The sequence below is a fragment of the Coffea arabica genome, chromosome 11e (genome assembly GCF_036785885.1).
Source record: "Coffea arabica cultivar ET-39 chromosome 11e, Coffea Arabica ET-39 HiFi, whole genome shotgun sequence".
NCBI lineage: Eukaryota > Viridiplantae > Streptophyta > Magnoliopsida > Gentianales > Rubiaceae > Coffea > Coffea arabica.
The window spans coordinates 34,228,129-34,249,203 of record NC_092331.1 but is presented as its reverse complement, the minus strand read 5'-3'; the positions used below and the strand labels follow the sequence as shown (position 1 = coordinate 34,249,203).

The following is a 21,075-nucleotide window of genomic DNA, read 5'->3' as shown; positions in this document are numbered from 1 at the left end:
TTTTGTTATTGATTTGCACCCTGTTTTTTTCCATCATCCCGCAACTCTAAATTATCATGAAATCAATCCTTCACGCTTGCGCTGATACATTTGCGCCGACAAATTTGAGCGACGATCCGGGCTTTGATCGAGCCGTACCGTTCCTGATTTGTCTCGCGCCTTCAGATCCTCCTTCACGCTTCGACAAGAAGCAAAATATTAAGCAATCGTTCCGACGGAGCTAAATTACTACAGGATAAAGAACGAATAGGAAATTTGGATTTCGAAACAAAAAAGAGAGGGGTGCAACACGAGGACTTCCCAGGGGGTCACCAATCCAAGTATTACTCTCGCCCAAACACGCTTAATTTCGAAGTTCTGATGGGATCCGGTGCATTAGTGCTGGTATGATCGCACCCGCCATATTCCTTTCGCTTTATTCTTTTAAACTACCCCGTCCTGCGAAGCAGTGTGGCTTTTCTAGACCGAAATTCATTTTAAGCGTCAATTCAAGCATTTTCCTATTATCCTTTTATTTATTTGCTTTCATATTTTTTTTTGTCATTGATTTGCCCCCTGTTTTTTTCCATCATCCCGCAACTCTAAATTATCATGAAATCAATTCTTCACTCTTGCGCTGATACATTTGCGCCGACAAATTTGAGCGACTATCCGGGCTTTGATCGAGCCGTACCGTTCCTGATTTGTCTCGCGCCTTCAGATCCTCCTTCACGCTTCGACAAGAAGCAAAATATTAAGCAATCGTTCCGACGGAGCTAAATTACTACAGGATAAAGAACGAATAGGAAATTTGGATTTCGAAACAAAAAAGCGAGGGATGCAACACGAGGACTTCCCAGGGGGTCACCAATCCAAGTACTACTCTCGCCCAAACACGCTTAATTTCGAAGTTCTGATGGGATCCGGTGCATTAGTGCTGGTATGATCGCACCCGCCATATTCCTTTCGCTTTATTCTTTTAAACTACCCCGTCCTGCGAAGCAGTGTAGCTTTTCTAGACCGAAATTCATTTTAAGCGTCAATTCAAGCATTTTCCTATTATCCTTTTATTTATTTGCTTTCATATTTTTTTTTGTTATTGATTTGCCCCCTGTTTTTTTCCATCATCCCGCAACTCTAAATTATCATGAAATCAATCCTTCACGCTTGCGCTGATACATTTGCGCCGACAAATTTGAGCGACGATCCGGGCTTTGATCGAGCCGTACCGTTCCTGATTTGTCTCGCGCCTTCAGATCCTCCTTCACGCTTCGACAAGAAGCAAAATATTAAGCAATCGTTCCGACGGAGCTAAATTACTACAGGATAAAGAACGAATAGGAAATTTGGATTTCGAAACAAAAAAGAGAGGGGTGCAACACGAGGACTTCCCAGGAGGTCACCAATCCAAGTATTACTCTCGCCCAAACACGCTTAATTTCGAAGTTCTGATGGGATCCGGTGCATTAGTGCTGGTATGATCGCACCCGCCATATTCCTTTCGCTTTATTCTTTTAAACTACCCCGTCCTGCGAAGCAGTGTGGCTTTTCTAGACCGAAATTCATTTTAAGCGTCAATTCAAGCATTTTCCTCTTATCCTTTTATTTATTTGCTTTCATATTTTTTTTTGTCATTGATTTGCCCCCTGTTTTTTTCCATCATCCCGCAACTCTAAATTATCATGAAATCAATCCTTCACGCTTGCGCTGATACATTTGCGCCGACAAATTTGAGCGACGATCCGGGCTTTGATCGAGCCGTACCGTTCCTGATTTGTCTCGCGCCTTCAGATCCGCCTTCATGCTTCGAGAAGAAGCAAAATATAAAGCAATCGTTCCGAAGGACCTAAATTACTACAGGATAAAGAACGAATAGAAAATTTGAATTTCGAAACAAAAAAGAGAGGGGTGCAACACGAGGACTTCCCAGGGGGTCACCAATCCAAGTACTACTCTCGCCCAAACACGCTTAATTTCGAAGTTCTGATGGGATCCGGTGCATTAGTGCTGGTATGATCGCACCCGCCATATTCCTTTCGCTTTATTCTTTTAAACTACCCCGTCCTGCGAAGCAGTGTGGCTTTTCTAGACCGAAATTCATTTTAAGCGTTAATTCAAGCATTTTCCTATTATCCTTTTATTTATTTGCTTTCATATTTTTTTTTTGTTATTGATTTGCACCCTGTTTTTTTCCATCATCCCGCAACTCTAAATTATCATGAAATCAATCCTTCACGCTTGCGCTGATACATTTGCGCCGACAAATTTGAGCGACGATCCGGGCTTTGATCGAGCCGTACCGTTCCTGATTTGTCTCGCGCCTTCAGATCCTCCTTCACGCTTCGACAAGAAGCAAAATATTAAGCAATCGTTCCGACGGAGCTAAATTACTACAGGATAAAGAACGAATAGGAAATTTGGATTTCGAAACAAAAAAGAGAGGGGTGCAACACGAGGACTTCCCAGGGGGTCACCAATCCAAGTACTACTCTCGCCCAAACACGCTTAATTTCGAAGTTCTGATGGGATCCGGTGCATTAGTGCTGGTTTGATCGCACCCGCCATATTCCTTTCCCTTTATTCTTTTAAACTACCCCGTCCTGCGAAGCAGTGTAGCTTTTCTAGACCGAAATTCATTTTAAGCGTCAATTCAAGCATTTTCCTATTATCCTTTTATTTATTTGCTTTCATATTTTTTTTTTTGTTATTGATTTGCCCCCTGTTTTTTTCCATCATCCCGCAACTCTAAATTATCATGAAATCAATCCTTCACGCTTGCGCTGATACATTTGCGCCGACAAATTTGAGCGACGATCCGGGCTTTGATCGAGCCGTACCGTTCCTGATTTGTCTCGCGCCTTCAGATCCTCCTTCACGCTTCGACAAGAAGCAAAATATTAAGCAATCGTTCCGACGGAGCTAAATTACTACAGGATAAAGAACGAATAGGAAATTTGGATTTCGAAACAAAAAAGAGAGGGGTGCAACACGAGGACTTCCCAGGGGGTCACCAATCCAAGTACTACTCTCGCCCAAACACGCTTAATTTCGAAGTTCTGATGGGATCCGGTGCATTAGTGCTGGTATGATCGCACCCGCCATATTCCTTTCGCTTTATTCTTTTAAACTACCCCGTCCTGCGAAGCAGCGTAGCTTTTCTAGACCGAAATTCATTTTAAGCGTCAATTCAAGCATTTTCCTATTATCCTTTTATTTATTTGCTTTCATATTTTTTTTTTGTTATTGATTTGCCCCCTGTTTTTTTCCATCATCCCGCAACTCTAAATTATCATGAAATCAATCCTTCACGCTTGCGCTGATACATTTCCGCCGACAAATTTGAGCGACGATCCGGGCTTTGATCGAGCCGTACCGTTCCTGATTTGTCTCGCGCCTTCAGATCCTCCTTCACGCTTCGACAAGAAGCAAAATATTAAGCAATCGTTCCGACGGAGCTAAATTACTACAGGATAAAGAACGAATAGGAAATTTGGATTTCGAAACAAAAAAGAGAGGGGTGCAACACGAGGTCTTCCCAGGGGGTCACCAATCCAAGTACTACTTTCGCCCAAACACGCTTAATTTCGAAGTTCTGATGGGATCCGGTGCATTAGTGCTGGTATGATCGCACCCGCCATATTCCTTTCGCTTTATTCTTTTAAACTACCCCGTCCTGCGAAGCAGTGTAGCTTTTCTAGACCGAAATTCATTTTAACCGTCAATTCAAGCATTTTCCTGTTATCCTTTTATTTATTTGCTTTCATATTTTTTTTTGTTATTGATTTGCCCCCTGTTTTTTTCCATCATCCCGCAACTCTAAATTATCATGAAATCAATCCTTCACGCTTGCGCTGATACATTTGCGCCGACAAATTTGAGCGACGATCCGGGCTTTGATCGAGCCGTACCGTTCCTGATTTGTCTCGCGCCTTCAGATCCTCCTTCACGCTTCGACAAGAAGCAAAATATTAAGCAATCGTTCCGACGGAGCTAAATTACTACAGGATAAAGAACGAATAGGAAATTTGGATTTCGAAACAAAAAAGAGAGGGGTGCAACACGAGGACTTCCCAGGGGGTCACCAATCCAAGTATTACTCTCGCCCAAACACGCTTAATTTCGAAGTTCTGATGGGATCCGGTGCATTAGTGCTGGTATGATCGCACCCGCCATATTCCTTTCGCTTTATTCTTTTAAACTACCCCGTCCTGCGAAGCAGTGTGGCTTTTCTAGACCGAAATTCATTTTAAGCGTTAATTCAAGCATTTTCCTATTATCCTTTTATTTATTTGCTTTCATATTTTTTTTTGTCATTGATTTGCCCCCTGTTTTTTTCCATCATCCCGCAACTCTAAATTATCATGAAATCAATCCTTCACGCTTGCGCTGATACATTTGCGCCGACAAATTTGAGCGACGATCCGGGCTTTGATCGAGCCGTACCGTTCCTGATTTGTCTCGCGCCTTCAGATCCTCCTTCACGCTTCGACAAGAAGCAAAATATTAAGCAATCGTTCCGACGGAGCTAAATTACTACAGGATAAAGAACGAATAGGAAATTTGGATTTCGAAACAAAAAAGAGAGGGGTGCAACACGAGGACTTCCCAGGGGGTCACCAATCCAAGTATTACTCTCGCCCAAACACGCTTAATTTCGAAGTTCTGATGCGATCCGGTGCATTAGTGCTGGTATGATTGCACCCGCCATATTCCTTTCGCTTTATTCTTTTAAACTACCCCGTCCTGCGAAGCAGTGTGGCTTTTCTAGACCGAAATTCATTTTAAGCGTCAATTCAAGCATTTTCCTATTATCCTTTTATTTATTTGCTTTCATATTTTTTTTTGTCATTGATTTGCCCCCTGTTTTTTTCCATCATCCCGCAACTCTAAATTATCATGAAATCAATCCTTCACGCTTGCGCTGATACATTTGCGCCTACAAATTTGAGCGACGATCCGGGCTTTGATCGAGCCGTACCGTTCCTGATTTGTCTCGCGCCTTCAGATCCGCCTTCATGCTTCGAGAAGAAGCAAAATATAAAGCAATCGTTCCGAAGGACCTAAATTACTACAGGATAAAGAACGAATAGAAAATTTGAATTTCGAAACAAAAAAGAGAGGGGTGCAACAAGAGGAATTCCCAGGGGGTCACCCATCCTAGTACTACTCTCGCCCAAGCATGCTTAACTTCGGAGTTCTGATGGGATCCGGTGCATTAGTGCTGGTATGATCGCACCCGCCATGTTCCTTTCGCTTTATTCTTTTAAACTACCCCGTCCTGCGAAGCAGTGTGGCGTTTCTAGACCGAAATTCATTTTAAGCGTCAATTCAAGCATTTTCCTATTATCCTTTTATTTATTTGCTTTCATATTTTTTTTTGTTATTGATTTGCCCCCTGTTTTATTCCATCATCCCGCAACTCTAAATTATCATGAAATCAATCCTACACGCTTGCGCTGATACATTTGCGCCGACAAATTTGAGCGACTATCCGGGCTTTGATCGAGCCGTACCGTTCCTGATTTGTCTCGCGCTTTCAGATCCTCCTTCACGCTTCGACAAGAAGCAAAATATTAAGCAATCGTTCCGACGGAGCTAAATTACTACAGGATAAAGAACGAATAGAAAATTTGGATTTCGAAACAAAAAAGAGAGGGGTGCAACACGAGGACTTCCCAGGGGGTCACCAATCCAAGTACTACTCTCGCCCAAACACGCTTAATTTCGAAGTTCTGATGGGATCCGGTGCATTAGTGCTGGTTTGATCGCACCCGCCATATTCCTTTCCCTTTATTCTTTTAAACTACCCCGTCCTGCGAAGCAGTGTAGCTTTTCTAGACCGAAATTCATTTTAAGCGTCAATTCAAGCATTTTCCTATTATCCTTTTATTTATTTGCTTTCATATTTTTTTTTTGTTATTGATTTGCCCCCTGTTTTTTTCCATCATCCTGCAACTCTAAATTATCATGAAATCAATCCTTCACGCTTGCGCTGATACATTTCCGCCGACAAATTTGAGCGACGATCCGGGCTTTGATCGAGCCGTACCGTTCCTGATTTGTCTCGCGCCTTCAGATCCTCCTTCACGCTTCGACAAGAAGCAAAATATTAAGCAATCGTTCCGACGGAGCTAAATTACTACAGGATAAAGAACGAATAGGAAATTTGGATTTCGAAACAAAAAAGAGAGGGGTGCAACACGAGGACTTCCCAGGGGGTCACCAATCCAAGTACTACTCTCGCCCAAACACGCTTAATTTCGAAGTTCTAATGGGATCCGGTGCATTAGTGCTGGTATGATCGCACCCGCCATATTCCTTTCGCTTTATTCTTTTAAACTACCCCGTCCTGCGAAGCAGTGTGCCTTTTCTAGACCGAAATTCATTTTAAGCGTCAATTCAAGCATTTTTCTATTATCCTTTTATTTATTTGCTTTCATATTTTTTTTTTGTTATTGATTTGCACCCTGTTTTTTTCCATCATCCCGCAACTCTAAATTATCATGAAATCAATCCTTCACGCTTGCGCTGATACATTTGCGCCGACAAATTTGAGCGACGATCCGGGCTTTGATCGAGCCGTACCGTTCCTGATTTGTCTCGCGCCTTCAGATCCTCCTTCACGCTTCGACAAGAAGCAAAATATTAAGCAATCGTTCCGACGGAGCTAAATTACTACAGGATAAAGAACGAATAGGAAATTTGGATTTCGAAACAAAAAAGAGAGGGGTGCAACACGAGGACTTCCCAGGGGGTCACTAATCCAAGTACTACTCTCGCCCAAACACGCTTAATTTCGAAGTTCTGATGGGATCCGGTGCATTAGTGCTGGTTTGATCGCACCCGCCATATTCCTTTCCCTTTATTCTTTTAAACTACCCCGTCCTGCGAAGCAGTGTAGCTTTTCTAGACCGAAATTCATTTTAAGCGTCAATTCAAGCATTTTCCTATTATCCTTTTATTTATTTGCTTTCATATTTTTTTTTTGTTATTGATTTGCCCCCTGTTTTTTTCCATCATCCCGCAACTCTAAATTATCATGAAATCAATCCTTCACGCTTGCGCTGATACATTTGCGCCGACAAATTTGAGCGACGATCCGGGCTTTGATCGAGCCGTACCGTTCCTGATTTGTCTCGCGCCTTCAGATCCTCCTTCACGCTTCGACAAGAAGCAAAATATTAAGCAATCGTTCCGACGGAGCTAAATTACTACAGGATAAAGAACGAATAGGAAATTTGGATTTCGAAACAAAAAAGAGAGGGGTGCAACACGAGGACTTCCCAGGGGGTCACCAATCCAAGTACTACTCTCGCCCAAACACGCTTAATTTCGAAGTTCTGATGGGATCCGGTGCATTAGTGCTGGTTTGATCGCACCCGCCATATTCCTTTCGCTTTATTCTTTTAAACTACCCCGTCCTGCGAAGCAGTGTGCCTTTTCTAGACCGAAATTCATTTTAAGCGTCAATTCAAGCATTTTTCTATTATCCTTTTATTTATTTGCTTTCATATTTTTTTTTTGTTATTGATTTGCACCCTGTTTTTTTCCATCATCCCGCAACTCTAAATTATCATGAAATCAATCCTTCACGCTTGCGCTGATACATTTGCGCCGACAAATTTGAGCGACGATCCGGGCTTTGATCGAGCCGTACCGTTCCTGATTTGTCTCGCGCCTTCAGATCCTCCTTCACGCTTCGACAAGAAGCAAAATATTAAGCAATCGTTCCGACGGAGCTAAATTACTACAGGATAAAGAACGAATAGGAAATTTGGATTTCGAAACAAAAAAGAGAGGGGTGCAACACGAGGACTTCCCAGGGGGTCACTAATCCAAGTACTACTCTCGCCCAAACACGCTTAATTTCGAAGTTCTGATGGGATCCGGTGCATTAGTGCTGGTTTGATCGCACCCGCCATATTCCTTTCCCTTTATTCTTTTAAACTACCCCGTCCTGCGAAGCAGTGTAGCTTTTCTAGACCGAAATTCATTTTAAGCGTCAATTCAAGCATTTTCCTATTATCCTTTTATTTATTTGCTTTCATATTTTTTTTTTGTTATTGATTTGCCCCCTGTTTTTTTCCATCATCCCGCAACTCTAAATTATCATGAAATCAATCCTTCACGCTTGCGCTGATACATTTGCGCCGACAAATTTGAGCGACGATCCGGGCTTTGATCGAGCCGTACCGTTCCTGATTTGTCTCGCGCCTTCAGATCCTCCTTCACGCTTCGACAAGAAGCAAAATATTAAGCAATCGTTCCGACGGAGCTAAATTACTACAGGATAAAGAACGAATAGGAAATTTGGATTTCGAAACAAAAAAGAGAGGGGTGCAACACGAGGACTTCCCAGGGGGTCACCAATCCAAGTACTACTCTCGCCCAAACACGCTTAATTTCGAAGTTCTGATGGGATCCGGTGCATTAGTGCTGGTATGATCGCACCCGCCATATTCCTTTCGCTTTATTCTTTCAAACTACCCCGTCCTGCAAAGCAGTGTGGCTTTTCTAGACCGAAATTCATTTTAAGCGTCAATTCAAGCATTTTCCTATTATCCTTTTATTTATTTGCTTTCATATTTTTTTTTGTCATTGATTTGCCCCCTGTTTTTTTCCATCATCCCGCAACTCTAAATTATCATGAAATCAATCCTTCACGCTTGCGCTGATACATTTGCGCCCACAAATTTGAGCGACGATCCGGGCTTTGATCGAGCCGTACCGTTCCTGATTTGTCTCGCGCCTTCAGATCCTCCTTCACGCTTCGACAAGAAGCAAAATATTAAGCAATCGTTCCGACGGAGCTAAATTACTACAGGATAAAGAACGAATAGGAAATTTGGATTTCGAAACAAAAAAGAGAGGGGTGCAACACGAGGACTTCCCAGGGGGTCACTAATCCAAGTACTACTCTCGCCCAAACACGCTTAATTTCGAAGTTCTGATGGGATCCGGTGCATTAGTGCTGGTTTGATCGCACCCGCCATATTCCTTTCCCTTTATTCTTTTAAACTACCCCGTCCTGCGAAGCAGTGTAGCTTTTCTAGACCAAAATTCATTTTAAGCGTCAATTCAAGCATTTTCCTATTATCCTTTTATTTATTTGCTTTCATATTTTTTTTTTGTTATTGATTTGCCCCCTGTTTTTTTCCATCATCCCGCAACTCTAAATTATCATGAAATCAATCCTTCACGCTTGCGCTGATACATTTCCGCCGACAAATTTGAGCGACGATCCGGGCTTTGATCGAGCCGTACCGTTCCTGATTTGTCTCGCGCCTTCAGATCCTCCTTCACGCTTCGACAAGAAGCAAAATATTAAGCAATCGTTCCGACGGAGCTAAATTACTACAGGATAAAGAACGAATAGGAAATTTGGATTTCGAAACAAAAAAGAGAGGGGTGCAACACGAGGACTTCCCAGGGGGTCACCAATCCAAGTACTACTTTCGCCCAAACACGCTTAATTTCGAAGTTCTGATGGGATCCGGTGCATTAGTGCTGGTATGATCGCACCCGCCATATTCCTTTCGCTTTATTCTTTTAAACTACCCCGTCCTGCGAAGCAGTGTAGCTTTTCTAGACCGAAATTCATTTTAACCGTCAATTCAAGCATTTTCCTGTTATCCTTTTATTTATTTGCTTTCATATTTTTTTTTGTTATTGATTTGCCCCCTGTTTTTTTCCATCATCCCGCAACTCTAAATTATCATGAAATCAATCCTTCACGCTTGCGCTGATACATTTGCGCCGACAAATTTGAGCGACGATCCGGGCTTTGATCGAGCCGTACCGTTCCTGATTTGTCTCGCGCCTTCAGATCCTCCTTCACGCTTCGACAAGAAGCAAAATATTAAGCAATCGTTCCGACGGAGCTAAATTACTACAGGATAAAGAACGAATAGGAAATTTGGATTTCGAAACAAAAAAGAGAGGGGTGCAACACGAGGACTTCCCAGGGGGTCACCAATCCAAGTATTACTCTCGCCCAAACACGCTTAATTTCGAAGTTCTGATGGGATCCGGTGCATTAGTGCTGGTATGATCGCACCCGCCATATTCCTTTCGCTTTATTCTTTTAAACTACCCCGTCCTGCGAAGCAGTGTGGCTTTTCTAGACCGAAATTCATTTTAAGCGTCAATTCAAGCATTTTCCTATTATCCTTTTATTTATTTGCTTTCATATTTTTTTTTGTTATTGATTTGCCCCCTGTTTTATTCCATCATCCCGCAACTCTAAATTATCATGAAATCAATCCTTCACGCTTGCGCTGATACATTTGCGCCGACAAATTTGAGCGACTATCCGGGCTTTGATCGAGCCGTACCGTTCCTGATTTGTCTCGCGCCTTCCGATCCTCCTTCACGCTTCGACAAGAAGCAAAATATTAAGCAATCGTTCCGACGGAGCTAAATTACTACAGGATAAAGAACGAATAGAAAATTTGGATTTCGAAACAAAAAAGAGAGGGGTGCAACACGAGGACTTCCCAGGGGGTCACCAATCCAAGTACTACTCTCGCCCAAACACGCTTAATTTCGAAGTTCTGATGGGATCCGGTGCATTAGTGCTGGTATGATCGCACCCGCCATATTCCTTTCGCTTTATTCTTTTAAACTACCCCGTCCTGCGAAGCAGTGTGGCTTTTCTAGACCGAAATTCATTTTAAGCGTCAATTCAAGCATTTTCCTATTATCCTTTTATTTATTTGCTTTCATATTTTTTTTTTGTTATTGATTTGCCCCCTGTTTTTTTCCATCATCCCGCAACTCTAAATTATCATGAAATCAATCCTTCACGCTTGCGCTGATACATTTGCGCCGACAAATTTGAGCGACGATCCGAGCTTTGATCGAGCCGTACCGTTCCTGATTTGTCTCGCGCCTTCAGATCCTCCTTCACGCTTCGACAAGAAGCAAAATATTAAGCAATCGTTCCGACGGAGCTAAATTACTACAGGATAAAGAACGAATAGGAAATTTGGATTTCGAAACAAAAAAGAGAGGGGTGCAACACGAGGACTTCCCAGGGGGTCACCAATCCAAGTACTACTCTCGCCCAAACACGCTTAATTTCGAAGTTCTGATGGGATCCGGTGCATTAGTGCTGGTATGATCGCACCCGCCATATTCCTTTCGCTTTATTCTTTTAAACTACCCCGTCCTGCGAAGCAGTGTGGCTTTTCTAGACCGAAATTCATTTTAAGCGTCAATTCAAGCATTTTCCTATTATCCTTTTATTTATTTTGCTTTCATATTTTTTTTTGTTATTGATTTGCCCCCTGTTTTTTTCCATCATCCCGCAACTCTAAATTATCATGAAATCAATCCTTCACGCTTGCGCTGATACATTTGCGCCGACAAATTTGAGCGACGATCCGGGCTTTGATCGAGCCGTACCGTTCCTGATTTGTCTCGCGCCTTCAGATCCTCCTTCACGCTTCGACAAGAAGCAAAATATTAAGCAATCGTTCCGACGGAGCTAAATTACTACAGGATAAAGAACGAATAGAAAATTTGGATTTCGAAACAAAAAAGAGAGGGGTGCAACACGAGGACTTCCCAGGGGGTCACCAATCCAAGTACTACTCTCGCCCAAACACGCTTAATTTCGAAGTTCTGATGGGATCCGGTGCATTAGTGCTGGTATGATCGCACCCGCCATATTCCTTTCGCTTTATTCTTTTAAACTACCCCGTCCTGCGAAGCAGTGTGGCTTTTCTAGACCGAAATTCATTTTAACCGTCAATTCAAGCATTTTCCTATTATCCTTTTATTTATTTGCTTTCATATTTTTTTTTTGTTATTGATTTGCCCCCTGTTTTTTTCCATCATCCCGCAACTCTAAATTATCATGAAATCAATCCTTCACGCTTGCGCTGATACATTTGCGCCGACAAATTTGAGCGACGATTCGGGCTTTGATCGAGCCGTACCGTTCCTGATTTGTCTCGCGCCTTCAGATCCTCCTTCACGCTTCGACAAGAAGCAAAATATTAAGCAATCGTTCCGACGGAGCTAAATTACTACAGGATAAAGAACGAATAGGAAATTTGGATTTCGAAACAAAAAAGAGAGGGGTGCAACACGAGGACTTCCCAGGGGGTCACTAATCCAAGTACTACTCTCGCCCAAACACGCTTAATTTCGAAGTTCTGATGGGATCCGGTGCATTAGTGCTGGTTTGATCGCACCCGCCATATTCCTTTCCCTTTATTCTTTTAAACTACCCCGTCCTGCGAAGCAGTGTAGCTTTTCTAGACCGAAATTCATTTTAAGCGTCAATTCAAGCATTTTCCTATTATCCTTTTATTTATTTGCTTTCATATTTTTTTTTTGTTATTGATTTGCCCCCTGTTTTTTTCCATCATCCCGCAACTCTAAATTATCATGAAATCAATCCTTCACGCTTGCGCTGATACATTTCCGCCGACAAATTTGAGCGACGATCCGGGCTTTGATCGAGCCGTACCGTTCCTGATTTGTCTCGCGCCTTCAGATCCTCCTTCACGCTTCGACAAGAAGCAAAATATTAAGCAATCGTTCCGACGGAGCTAAATTACTACAGGATAAAGAACGAATAGGAAATTTGGATTTCGAAACAAAAAAGAGAGGGGTGCAACACGAGGACTTCCCAGGGGGTCACCAATCCAAGTACTACTTTCGCCCAAACAAGCTTAATTTCGAAGTTCTGATGGGATCCGGTGCATTAGTGCTGGTATTATCGCACCCGCCATATTCCTTTCGCTTTATTCTTTTAAACTACCCCGTCCTGCGAAGCAGTGTAGCTTTTCTAGACCGAAATTCATTTTAACCGTCAATTCAAGCATTTTCCTGTTATCCTTTTATTTATTTGCTTTCATATTTTTTTTTGTTATTGATTTGCCCCCTGTTTTTTTCCATCATCCCGCAACTCTAAATTATCATGAAATCAATCCTTCACGCTTGCGCTGATACATTTGCGCCGACAAATTTGAGCGACGATCCGGGCTTTGATCGAGCCGTACCGTTCCTGATTTGTCTCGCGCCTTCAGATCCTCCTTCACGCTTCGACAAGAAGCAAAATATTAAGCAATCGTTCCGACGGAGCTAAATTACTACAGGATAAAGAACGAATAGGAAATTTGGATTTCGAAACAAAAAAGAGAGGGGTGCAACACGAGGACTTCCCAGGGGGTCACCAATCCAAGTATTACTCTCGCCCAAACACGCTTAATTTCGAAGTTCTGATGGGATCCGGTGCATTAGTGCTGGTATGATCGCACCTGCCATATTCCTTTCGCTTTATTCTTTTAAACTACCCCGTCCTGCGAAGCAGTGTGGCTTTTCTAGACCGAAATTCATTTTAAGCGTCAATTCAAGCATTTTCCTATTATCCTTTTATTTATTTGCTTTCATATTTTTTTTTGTCATTGATTTGCCCCCTGTTTTTTTCCATCATCCCGCAACTCTAAATTATCATGAAATCAATCATTCACGCTTGCGCTGATACATTTGCGCCGACAAATTTGAGCGACGATCCGGGCTTTGATCGAGCCGTACCGTTCCTGATTTGTCTCGCGCCTTCAGATCCGCCTTCATGCTTCGAGAAGAAGCAAAATATAAAGCAATCGTTCCGAAGGACCTAAATTACTACAGGATAAAGAACGAATAGAAAATTTGAATTTCGAAACAAAAAAGAGAGGGGTGCAACAAGAGGAATTCCCAGGGGGTCACCCATCCTAGTACTACTCTCGCCCAAGCATGCTTAACTTCGGAGTTCTGATGGGATCCGGTGCATTAGTGCTGGTATGATCGCACCCGCCATGTTCCTTTCGCTTTATTCTTTTAAACTACCCCGTCCTGCGAAGCAGTGTGGCGTTTCTAGACCGAAATTCATTTTAAGCGTCAATTCAAGCATTTTCCTATTATCCTTTTATTTATTTGCTTTCATATTTTTTTTTGTTATTGATTTGCCCCCTGTTTTATTCCATCATCCCGCAACTCTAAATTATCATGAAATCAATCCTTCACGCTTGCGCTGATACATTTGCGCCGACAAATTTGAGCGACTATCCGGGCTTTGATCGAGCCGTACCGTTCCTGATTTGTCTCGCGCCTTCAGATCCTCCTTCACGCTTCGACAAGAAGCAAAATATTAAGCAATCGTTCCGACGGAGCTAAATTACTACAGGATAAAGAACGAATAGAAAATTTGGATTTCGAAACAAAAAAGAGAGGGGTGCAACACGAGGACTTCCCAGGGGGTCACCAATCCAAGTACTACTCTCGCCCAAACACGCTTAATTTCGAAGTTCTGATGGGATCCGGTGCATTAGTGCTGGTATGATCGCACCCGCCATATTCCTTTCGCTTTATTCTTTTAAACTACCCCGTCCTGCGAAGCAGTGTGGCTTTTCTAGACCGAAATTCATTTTAAGCGTCAATTCAAGCATTTTCCTATTATCCTTTTATTTATTTGCTTTCATATTTTTTTTTTGTTATTGATTTGCCCCCTGTTTTTTTCCATCATCCCGCAACTCTAAATTATCATGAAATCAATCCTTCACGCTTGCGCTGATACATTTGCGCCGACAAATTTGAGCGACGATCCGAGCTTTGATCGAGCCGTACCGTTCCTGATTTGTCTCGCGCCTTCAGATCCTCCTTCACGCTTCGACAAGAAGCAAAATATTAAGCAATCGTTCCGACGGAGCTAAATTACTACAGGATAAAGAACGAATAGGAAATTTGGATTTCGAAACAAAAAAGAGAGGGGTGCAACACGAGGACTTCCCAGGGGGTCACCAATCCAAGTACTACTCTCGCCCAAACACGCTTAATTTCGAAGTTCTGATGGGATCCGGTGCATTAGTGCTGGTATGATCGCACCCGCCATATTCCTTTCGCTTTATTCTTTTAAACTACCCCGTCCTGCGAAGCAGTGTGGCTTTTCTAGACCGAAATTCATTTTAAGCGTCAATTCAAGCATTTTCCTATTATCCTTTTATTTATTTTGCTTTCATATTTTTTTTTGTTATTGATTTGCCCCCTGTTTTTTTCCATCATCCCGCAACTCTAAATTATCATGAAATCAATCCTTCACGCTTGCGCTGATACATTTGCGCCGACAAATTTGAGCGACGATCCGGGCTTTGATCGAGCCGTACCGTTCCTGATTTGTCTCGCGCCTTCAGATCCTCCTTCACGCTTCGACAAGAAGCAAAATATTAAGCAATCGTTCCGACGGAGCTAAATTACTACAGGATAAAGAACGAATAGGAAATTTGGATTTCGAAACAAAAAAGAGAGGGGTGCAACACGAGGACTTCCCAGGGGGTCACCAATCCAAGTACTACTTTCGCCCAAACACGCTTAATTTCGAAGTTCTGATGGGATCCGGTGCATTAGTGCTGGTATGATCGCACCCGCCATATTCCTTTCGCTTTATTCTTTTAAACTACCCCGTCCTGCGAAGCAGTGTAGCTTTTCTAGACCGAAATTCATTTTAACCGTCAATTCAAGCATTTTCCTGTTATCCTTTTATTTATTTGCTTTCATATTTTTTTTTGTTATTGATTTGCCCCCTGTTTTTTTCCATCATCCCGCAACTCTAAATTATCATGAAATCAATCCTTCACGCTTGCGCTGATACATTTGCGCCGACAAATTTGAGCGACGATCCGGGCTTTGATCGAGCCGTACCGTTCCTGATTTGTCTCGCGCCTTCAGATCCTCCTTCACGCTTCGACAAGAAGCAAAATATTAAGCAATCGTTCCGACGGAGCTAAATTACTACAGGATAAAGAACGAATAGGAAATTTGGATTTCGAAACAAAAAAGAGAGGGGTGCAACACGAGGACTTCCCAGGGGGTCACCAATCCAAGTATTACTCTCGCCCAAACACGCTTAATTTCGAAGTTCTGATGGGATCCGGTGCATTAGTGCTGGTATGATCGCACCCGCCATATTCCTTTCGCTTTATTCTTTTAAACTACCCCGTCCTGCGAAGCAGTGTGGCTTTTCTAGACCGAAATTCATTTTAAGCGTTAATTCAAGCATTTTCCTATTATCCTTTTATTTATTTGCTTTCATATTTTTTTTTGTCATTGATTTGCCCCCTGTTTTTTTCCATCATCCCGCAACTCTAAATTATCATGAAATCAATCCTTCACGCTTGCGCTGATACATTTGCGCCGACAAATTTGAGCGACGATCCGGGCTTTGATCGAGCCGTACCGTTCCTGATTTGTCTCGCGCCTTCAGATCCTCCTTCACGCTTCGACAAGAAGCAAAATATTAAGCAATCGTTCCGACGGAGCTAAATTACTACAGGATAAAGAACGAATAGGAAATTTGGATTTCGAAACAAAAAAGAGAGGGGTGCAACACGAGGACTTCCCAGGGGGTCACCAATCCAAGTATTACTCTCGCCCAAACACGCTTAATTTCGAAGTTCTGATGGGATCCGGTGCATTAGTGCTGGTATGATCGCACCCGCCATATTCCTTTCGCTTTATTCTTTTAAACTACCCCGTCCTGCGAAGCAGTGTGGCTTTTCTAGACCGAAATTCATTTTAAGCGTCAATTCAAGCATTTTCCTATTATCCTTTTATTTATTTGCTTTCATATTTTTTTTTGTTATTGATTTGCCCCCTGTTTTATTCCATCATCCCGCAACTCTAAATTATCATGAAATCAATCCTTCACGCTTGCGCTGATACATTTGCGCCGACAAATTTGAGCGACTATCCGGGATTTGATCGAGCCGTACCGTTCCTGATTTGTCTCGCGCCTTCAGATCCTCCTTCACGCTTCGACAAGAAGCAAAATATTAAGCAATCGTTCCGACGGAGCTAAATTACTACAGGATAAAGAACGAATAGAAAATTTGGATTTCGAAACAAAAAAGAGAGGGGTGCAACACGAGGACTTCCCAGGGGGTCACCAATCCAAGTACTACTCTCGCCCAAACACGCTTAATTTCGAAGTTCTGATGGGATCCGGTGCATTAGTGCTGGTATGATCGCACCCGCCATATTCCTTTCGCTTTATTCTTTTAAACTACCCCGTCCTGCGAAGCAGTGTGGCTTTTCTAGACCGAAATTCATTTTAAGCGTCAATTCAAGCATTTTCCTATTATCCTTTTATTTATTTGCTTTCATATTTTTTTTTTGTTATTGATTTGCCCCCTGTTTTTTTCCATCATCCCGCAACTCTAAATTATCATGAAATCAATCCTTCACGCTTGCGCTGATACATTTGCGCCGACAAATTTGAGCGACGATCCGAGCTTTGATCGAGCCGTACCGTTCCTGATTTGTCTCGCGCCTTCAGATCCTCCTTCACGCTTCGACAAGAAGCAAAATATTAAGCAATCGTTCCGACGGAGCTAAATTACTACAGGATAAAGAACGAATAGGAAATTTGGATTTCGAAACAAAAAAGAGAGGGGTGCAACACGAGGACTTCCCAGGGGGTCACCAATCCAAGTACTACTCTCGCCCAAACACGCTTAATTTCGAAGTTCTGATGGGATCCGGTGCATTAGTGCTGGTATGATCGCACCCGCCATATTCCTTTCGCTTTATTCTTTTAAACTACCCCGTCCTGCGAAGCAGTGTGGCTTTTCTAGACCGAAATTCATTTTAAGCGTCAATTCAAGCATTTTCCTATTATCCTTTTATTTATTTTGCTTTCATATTTTTTTTTGTTATTGATTTGCCCCCTGTTTTTTTCCATCATCCCGCAACTCTAAATTATCATGAAATCAATCCTTCACGCTTGCGCTGATACATTTGCGCCGACAAATTTGAGCGACGATCCGGGCTTTGATCGAGCCGTACCGTTCCTGATTTGTCTCGCGCCTTCAGATCCTCCTTCACGCTTCGACAAGAAGCAAAATATTAAGCAATCGTTCCGACGGAGCTAAATTACTACAGGATAAAGAACGAATAGAAAATTTGGATTTCGAAACAAAAAAGAGAGGGGTGCAACACGAGGACTTCCCAGGGGGTCACCAATCCAAGTACTACTCTCGCCCAAACACGCTTAATTTCGAAGTTCTGATGGGATCCGGTGCATTAGTGCTGGTATGATCGCACCCGCCATATTCCTTTCGCTTTATTCTTTTAAACTACCCCGTCCTGCGAAGCAGTGTGGCTTTTCTAGACCGAAATTCATTTTAACCGTCAATTCAAGCATTTTCCTATTATCCTTTTATTTATTTGCTTTCATATTTTTTTTTTGTTATTGATTTGCCCCCTGTTTTTTTCCATCATCCCGCAACTCTAAATTATCATGAAATCAATCCTTCACGCTTGCGCTGATACATTTGCGCCGACAAATTTGAGCGACGATCCGGGCTTTGATCGAGCCGTACCGTTCCTGATTTGTCTCGCTCCTTCAGATCCTCCTTCACGCTTCGACAAGAAGCAAAATATTAAGCAATCGTTCCGACGGAGCTAAATTACTACAGGATAAAGAACGAATAGGAAATTTGGATTTCGAAACAAAAAAGAGAGGGGTGCAACACGAGGACTTCCCAGGGGGTCACCAATCCAAGTATTACTCTCGCCCAAACACGCTTAATTTCGAAGTTCTGATGGGATCCGGTGCATTAGTGCTGGTATGATCGCACCTGCCATATTCCTTTCGCTTTATTCTTTTAAACTACCCCGTCCTGCGAAGCAGTGTGGCTTTTCTAGACCGAAATTCATTTTAAGCGTCAATTCAAGCATTTTCCTATTATCCTTTTATTTATTTGCTTTCATATTTTTTTTTGTCATTGATTTGCCCCCTGTTTTTTTCCATCATCCCGCAACTCTAAATTATCATGAAATCAATCATTCACGCTTGCGCTGATACATTTGCGCCGACAAATTTGAGCGACGATCCGGGCTTTGATCGAGCCGTACCGTTCCTGATTTGTCTCGCGCCTTCAGATCCGCCTTCATGCTTCGAGAAGAAGCAAAATATAAAGCAATCGTTCCGAAGGACCTAAATTACTACAGGATAAAGAACGAATAGAAAATTTGAATTTCGAAACAAAAAAGAGAGGGGTGCAACAAGAGGAATTCCCAGGGGGTCACCCATCCTAGTACTACTCTCGCCCAAGCATGCTTAACTTCGGAGTTCTGATGGGATCCGGTGCATTAGTGCTGGTATGATCGCACCCGCCATGTTCCTTTCGCTTTATTCTTTTAAACTACCCCGTCCTGCGAAGCAGTGTGGCGTTTCTAGACCGAAATTCATTTTAAGCGTCAATTCAAGCATTTTCCTATTATCCTTTTATTTATTTGCTTTCATATTTTTTTTTGTTATTGATTTGCCCCCTGTTTTATTCCATCATCCCGCAACTCTAAATTATCATGAAATCAATCCTTCACGCTTGCGCTGATACATTTGCGCCGACAAATTTGAGCGACTATCCGGGCTTTGATCGAGCCGTACCGTTCCTGATTTGTCTCGCGCCTTCAGATCCTCCTTCACGCTTCGACAAGAAGCAAAATATTAAGCAATCGTTCCGACGGAGCTAAATTACTACAGGATAAAGAACGAATAGAAAATTTGGATTTCGAAACAAAAAAGAGAGGGGTGCAACACGAGGACTTCCCAGGGGGTCACCAATCCAAGTACTACTCTCGCCCAAACACGCTTAATTTCGAAGTTCTGATGGGATCCGGTGCATTAGTGCTGGTATGATCGCACCCGCCATATTCCTTTCGCTTTATTCTTTTAAACTACCCCGTCCTGCGAAGCAGTGTGGCTTTTCTAGACCGAAATTCATTTTAAGCGTCAATTCAAGCATTTTCCTATTATCCTTTTATTTATTTGCTTTCATATTTTTTTTTTGTTATTGATTTGCCCCCTGTTTTTTTCCATCATCCCGCAACTCTAAATTATCATGAAATCAATCCTTCACGCTTGCGCTGATACATTTGCGCCGACAAATTTGAGCGACGATCCGAGCTTTGATCGAGCCGTACCGTTCCTGATTTGTCTCGCGCCTTCAGATCCTCCTTCACGCTTCGACAAGAAGCAAAATATTAAGCAATCGTTCCGACGGAGCTAAATTACTACAGGATAAAGAACGAATAGGAAATTTGGATTTCGAAACAAAAAAGAGAGGGGTGCAACACGAGGACTTCCCAGGGGGTCACCAATCCAAGTACTACTCTCGCCCAAACACGCTTAATTTCGAAGTTCTGATGGGATCCGGTGCATTAGTGCTGGTATGATCGCACCCGCCATATTCCTTTCGCTTTATTCTTTTAAACTACCCCGTCCTGCGAAGCAGTGTGGCTTTTCTAGACCGAAATTCATTTTAAGCGTCAATTCAAGCATTTTCCTATTATCCTTTTATTTATTTTGCTTTCATATTTTTTTTTGTTATTGATTTGCCCCCTGTTTTTTTCCATCATCCCGCAACTCTAAATTATCATGAAATCAATCCTTCACGCTTGCGCTGATACATTTGCGCCGACAAATTTGAGCGACGATCCGGGCTTTGATCGAGCCGTACCGTTCCTGATTTGTCTCGCGCCTTCAGATCCTCCTTCACGCTTCGACAAGAAGCAAAATATTAAGCAATCGTTCCGACGGAGCTAAATTACTACAGGATAAAGAACGAATAGGAAATTTGGATTTCGAAACAAAAAAGAGAGGGGTGCAACACGAGGACTTCCCAGGGGGTCACCAATCCAAGTACTACTTTCGCCCAAACACGCTTAATTTCGAAGTTCTGATGGGATCCGGTGCATTAGTGCTGGTATGATCGCACCCGCCATATTCCTTTCGCTTTATTCTTTTAAACTACCCCGTCCTGCGAAGCAGTGTAGCTTTTCTAGACCGAAATTCATTTTAACCGTCAATTCAAGCATTTTCCTGTTATCCTTTTATTTATTTGCTTTCATATTTTTTTTTGTTATTGATTTGCCCCCTGTTTTTTTCCATCATCCCGCAACTCTAAATTATCATGAAATCAATCCTTCACGCTTGCGCTGATACATTTGCGCCGACAAATTTGAGCGACGATCCGGGCTTTGATCGAGCCGTACCGTTCCTGATTTGTCTCGCGCCTTCAGATCCTCCTTCACGCTTCGACAAGA

General features: G+C 42.5%; 39 non-coding genes across 39 annotated transcripts; all 39 read right to left on the bottom strand.

The window, feature by feature from the left end:
- Positions 1-279: 279 nt before the first annotated feature.
- Positions 280-398, bottom strand: LOC140024218 (5S ribosomal RNA). The gene has a single exon (XR_011828191.1). It is a non-coding gene; the product is annotated as a 5S ribosomal RNA (ribosomal RNA).
- Positions 399-814: 416 nt separating this feature from the next.
- LOC140023683 (5S ribosomal RNA) lies at positions 815-933 on the bottom strand. Its single transcript, XR_011827652.1, has one exon. It is a non-coding gene; the product is annotated as a 5S ribosomal RNA (ribosomal RNA).
- A 416-nt stretch (positions 934-1,349) lies between these two features.
- On the bottom strand, positions 1,350-1,468 carry LOC140024082 (5S ribosomal RNA). Its single transcript, XR_011828054.1, has one exon. It is a non-coding gene; the product is annotated as a 5S ribosomal RNA (ribosomal RNA).
- Positions 1,469-1,884: 416 nt separating this feature from the next.
- LOC140022958 (5S ribosomal RNA) lies at positions 1,885-2,003 on the bottom strand. The gene has a single exon (XR_011826934.1). It is a non-coding gene; the product is annotated as a 5S ribosomal RNA (ribosomal RNA).
- Positions 2,004-2,420: 417 nt separating this feature from the next.
- Positions 2,421-2,539, bottom strand: LOC140023942 (5S ribosomal RNA). Its single transcript, XR_011827908.1, has one exon. It is a non-coding gene; the product is annotated as a 5S ribosomal RNA (ribosomal RNA).
- A 418-nt stretch (positions 2,540-2,957) lies between these two features.
- LOC140022957 (5S ribosomal RNA) lies at positions 2,958-3,076 on the bottom strand. The gene has a single exon (XR_011826933.1). It is a non-coding gene; the product is annotated as a 5S ribosomal RNA (ribosomal RNA).
- A 417-nt stretch (positions 3,077-3,493) lies between these two features.
- LOC140024138 (5S ribosomal RNA) lies at positions 3,494-3,612 on the bottom strand. The gene has a single exon (XR_011828110.1). It is a non-coding gene; the product is annotated as a 5S ribosomal RNA (ribosomal RNA).
- A 416-nt stretch (positions 3,613-4,028) lies between these two features.
- On the bottom strand, positions 4,029-4,147 carry LOC140024217 (5S ribosomal RNA). The gene has a single exon (XR_011828190.1). It is a non-coding gene; the product is annotated as a 5S ribosomal RNA (ribosomal RNA).
- Positions 4,148-4,563: 416 nt separating this feature from the next.
- On the bottom strand, positions 4,564-4,682 carry LOC140024925 (5S ribosomal RNA). Its single transcript, XR_011828901.1, has one exon. It is a non-coding gene; the product is annotated as a 5S ribosomal RNA (ribosomal RNA).
- A 416-nt stretch (positions 4,683-5,098) lies between these two features.
- On the bottom strand, positions 5,099-5,217 carry LOC140031988 (5S ribosomal RNA). Its single transcript, XR_011835914.1, has one exon. It is a non-coding gene; the product is annotated as a 5S ribosomal RNA (ribosomal RNA).
- A 416-nt stretch (positions 5,218-5,633) lies between these two features.
- On the bottom strand, positions 5,634-5,752 carry LOC140023941 (5S ribosomal RNA). The gene has a single exon (XR_011827907.1). It is a non-coding gene; the product is annotated as a 5S ribosomal RNA (ribosomal RNA).
- A 417-nt stretch (positions 5,753-6,169) lies between these two features.
- Positions 6,170-6,288, bottom strand: LOC140023586 (5S ribosomal RNA). Its single transcript, XR_011827555.1, has one exon. It is a non-coding gene; the product is annotated as a 5S ribosomal RNA (ribosomal RNA).
- Positions 6,289-6,705: 417 nt separating this feature from the next.
- Positions 6,706-6,824, bottom strand: LOC140024885 (5S ribosomal RNA). The gene has a single exon (XR_011828861.1). It is a non-coding gene; the product is annotated as a 5S ribosomal RNA (ribosomal RNA).
- Positions 6,825-7,241: 417 nt separating this feature from the next.
- LOC140023940 (5S ribosomal RNA) lies at positions 7,242-7,360 on the bottom strand. The gene has a single exon (XR_011827906.1). It is a non-coding gene; the product is annotated as a 5S ribosomal RNA (ribosomal RNA).
- A 417-nt stretch (positions 7,361-7,777) lies between these two features.
- LOC140024884 (5S ribosomal RNA) lies at positions 7,778-7,896 on the bottom strand. The gene has a single exon (XR_011828860.1). It is a non-coding gene; the product is annotated as a 5S ribosomal RNA (ribosomal RNA).
- Positions 7,897-8,313: 417 nt separating this feature from the next.
- LOC140022956 (5S ribosomal RNA) lies at positions 8,314-8,432 on the bottom strand. The gene has a single exon (XR_011826932.1). It is a non-coding gene; the product is annotated as a 5S ribosomal RNA (ribosomal RNA).
- Positions 8,433-8,848: 416 nt separating this feature from the next.
- LOC140024883 (5S ribosomal RNA) lies at positions 8,849-8,967 on the bottom strand. The gene has a single exon (XR_011828859.1). It is a non-coding gene; the product is annotated as a 5S ribosomal RNA (ribosomal RNA).
- A 417-nt stretch (positions 8,968-9,384) lies between these two features.
- Positions 9,385-9,503, bottom strand: LOC140024194 (5S ribosomal RNA). Its single transcript, XR_011828166.1, has one exon. It is a non-coding gene; the product is annotated as a 5S ribosomal RNA (ribosomal RNA).
- Positions 9,504-9,919: 416 nt separating this feature from the next.
- LOC140024216 (5S ribosomal RNA) lies at positions 9,920-10,038 on the bottom strand. The gene has a single exon (XR_011828189.1). It is a non-coding gene; the product is annotated as a 5S ribosomal RNA (ribosomal RNA).
- Positions 10,039-10,454: 416 nt separating this feature from the next.
- Positions 10,455-10,573, bottom strand: LOC140022955 (5S ribosomal RNA). The gene has a single exon (XR_011826931.1). It is a non-coding gene; the product is annotated as a 5S ribosomal RNA (ribosomal RNA).
- Positions 10,574-10,990: 417 nt separating this feature from the next.
- LOC140022953 (5S ribosomal RNA) lies at positions 10,991-11,109 on the bottom strand. Its single transcript, XR_011826929.1, has one exon. It is a non-coding gene; the product is annotated as a 5S ribosomal RNA (ribosomal RNA).
- Positions 11,110-11,526: 417 nt separating this feature from the next.
- On the bottom strand, positions 11,527-11,645 carry LOC140022952 (5S ribosomal RNA). The gene has a single exon (XR_011826928.1). It is a non-coding gene; the product is annotated as a 5S ribosomal RNA (ribosomal RNA).
- A 417-nt stretch (positions 11,646-12,062) lies between these two features.
- Positions 12,063-12,181, bottom strand: LOC140024881 (5S ribosomal RNA). Its single transcript, XR_011828857.1, has one exon. It is a non-coding gene; the product is annotated as a 5S ribosomal RNA (ribosomal RNA).
- A 417-nt stretch (positions 12,182-12,598) lies between these two features.
- LOC140025094 (5S ribosomal RNA) lies at positions 12,599-12,717 on the bottom strand. Its single transcript, XR_011829072.1, has one exon. It is a non-coding gene; the product is annotated as a 5S ribosomal RNA (ribosomal RNA).
- Positions 12,718-13,133: 416 nt separating this feature from the next.
- Positions 13,134-13,252, bottom strand: LOC140024826 (5S ribosomal RNA). The gene has a single exon (XR_011828802.1). It is a non-coding gene; the product is annotated as a 5S ribosomal RNA (ribosomal RNA).
- Positions 13,253-13,668: 416 nt separating this feature from the next.
- LOC140031987 (5S ribosomal RNA) lies at positions 13,669-13,787 on the bottom strand. Its single transcript, XR_011835912.1, has one exon. It is a non-coding gene; the product is annotated as a 5S ribosomal RNA (ribosomal RNA).
- Positions 13,788-14,203: 416 nt separating this feature from the next.
- On the bottom strand, positions 14,204-14,322 carry LOC140022951 (5S ribosomal RNA). The gene has a single exon (XR_011826927.1). It is a non-coding gene; the product is annotated as a 5S ribosomal RNA (ribosomal RNA).
- Positions 14,323-14,739: 417 nt separating this feature from the next.
- On the bottom strand, positions 14,740-14,858 carry LOC140022950 (5S ribosomal RNA). The gene has a single exon (XR_011826926.1). It is a non-coding gene; the product is annotated as a 5S ribosomal RNA (ribosomal RNA).
- Positions 14,859-15,275: 417 nt separating this feature from the next.
- On the bottom strand, positions 15,276-15,394 carry LOC140024193 (5S ribosomal RNA). Its single transcript, XR_011828165.1, has one exon. It is a non-coding gene; the product is annotated as a 5S ribosomal RNA (ribosomal RNA).
- Positions 15,395-15,810: 416 nt separating this feature from the next.
- On the bottom strand, positions 15,811-15,929 carry LOC140024215 (5S ribosomal RNA). The gene has a single exon (XR_011828188.1). It is a non-coding gene; the product is annotated as a 5S ribosomal RNA (ribosomal RNA).
- A 416-nt stretch (positions 15,930-16,345) lies between these two features.
- On the bottom strand, positions 16,346-16,464 carry LOC140024213 (5S ribosomal RNA). Its single transcript, XR_011828186.1, has one exon. It is a non-coding gene; the product is annotated as a 5S ribosomal RNA (ribosomal RNA).
- A 416-nt stretch (positions 16,465-16,880) lies between these two features.
- Positions 16,881-16,999, bottom strand: LOC140022949 (5S ribosomal RNA). The gene has a single exon (XR_011826925.1). It is a non-coding gene; the product is annotated as a 5S ribosomal RNA (ribosomal RNA).
- Positions 17,000-17,416: 417 nt separating this feature from the next.
- On the bottom strand, positions 17,417-17,535 carry LOC140022948 (5S ribosomal RNA). Its single transcript, XR_011826924.1, has one exon. It is a non-coding gene; the product is annotated as a 5S ribosomal RNA (ribosomal RNA).
- A 417-nt stretch (positions 17,536-17,952) lies between these two features.
- On the bottom strand, positions 17,953-18,071 carry LOC140022947 (5S ribosomal RNA). Its single transcript, XR_011826923.1, has one exon. It is a non-coding gene; the product is annotated as a 5S ribosomal RNA (ribosomal RNA).
- Positions 18,072-18,488: 417 nt separating this feature from the next.
- On the bottom strand, positions 18,489-18,607 carry LOC140024825 (5S ribosomal RNA). The gene has a single exon (XR_011828801.1). It is a non-coding gene; the product is annotated as a 5S ribosomal RNA (ribosomal RNA).
- A 416-nt stretch (positions 18,608-19,023) lies between these two features.
- Positions 19,024-19,142, bottom strand: LOC140031986 (5S ribosomal RNA). The gene has a single exon (XR_011835911.1). It is a non-coding gene; the product is annotated as a 5S ribosomal RNA (ribosomal RNA).
- Positions 19,143-19,558: 416 nt separating this feature from the next.
- On the bottom strand, positions 19,559-19,677 carry LOC140022946 (5S ribosomal RNA). The gene has a single exon (XR_011826922.1). It is a non-coding gene; the product is annotated as a 5S ribosomal RNA (ribosomal RNA).
- Positions 19,678-20,094: 417 nt separating this feature from the next.
- LOC140022945 (5S ribosomal RNA) lies at positions 20,095-20,213 on the bottom strand. Its single transcript, XR_011826921.1, has one exon. It is a non-coding gene; the product is annotated as a 5S ribosomal RNA (ribosomal RNA).
- Positions 20,214-20,630: 417 nt separating this feature from the next.
- Positions 20,631-20,749, bottom strand: LOC140024191 (5S ribosomal RNA). Its single transcript, XR_011828163.1, has one exon. It is a non-coding gene; the product is annotated as a 5S ribosomal RNA (ribosomal RNA).
- Between the last annotated feature and the right edge of the window lie 326 nt (positions 20,750-21,075).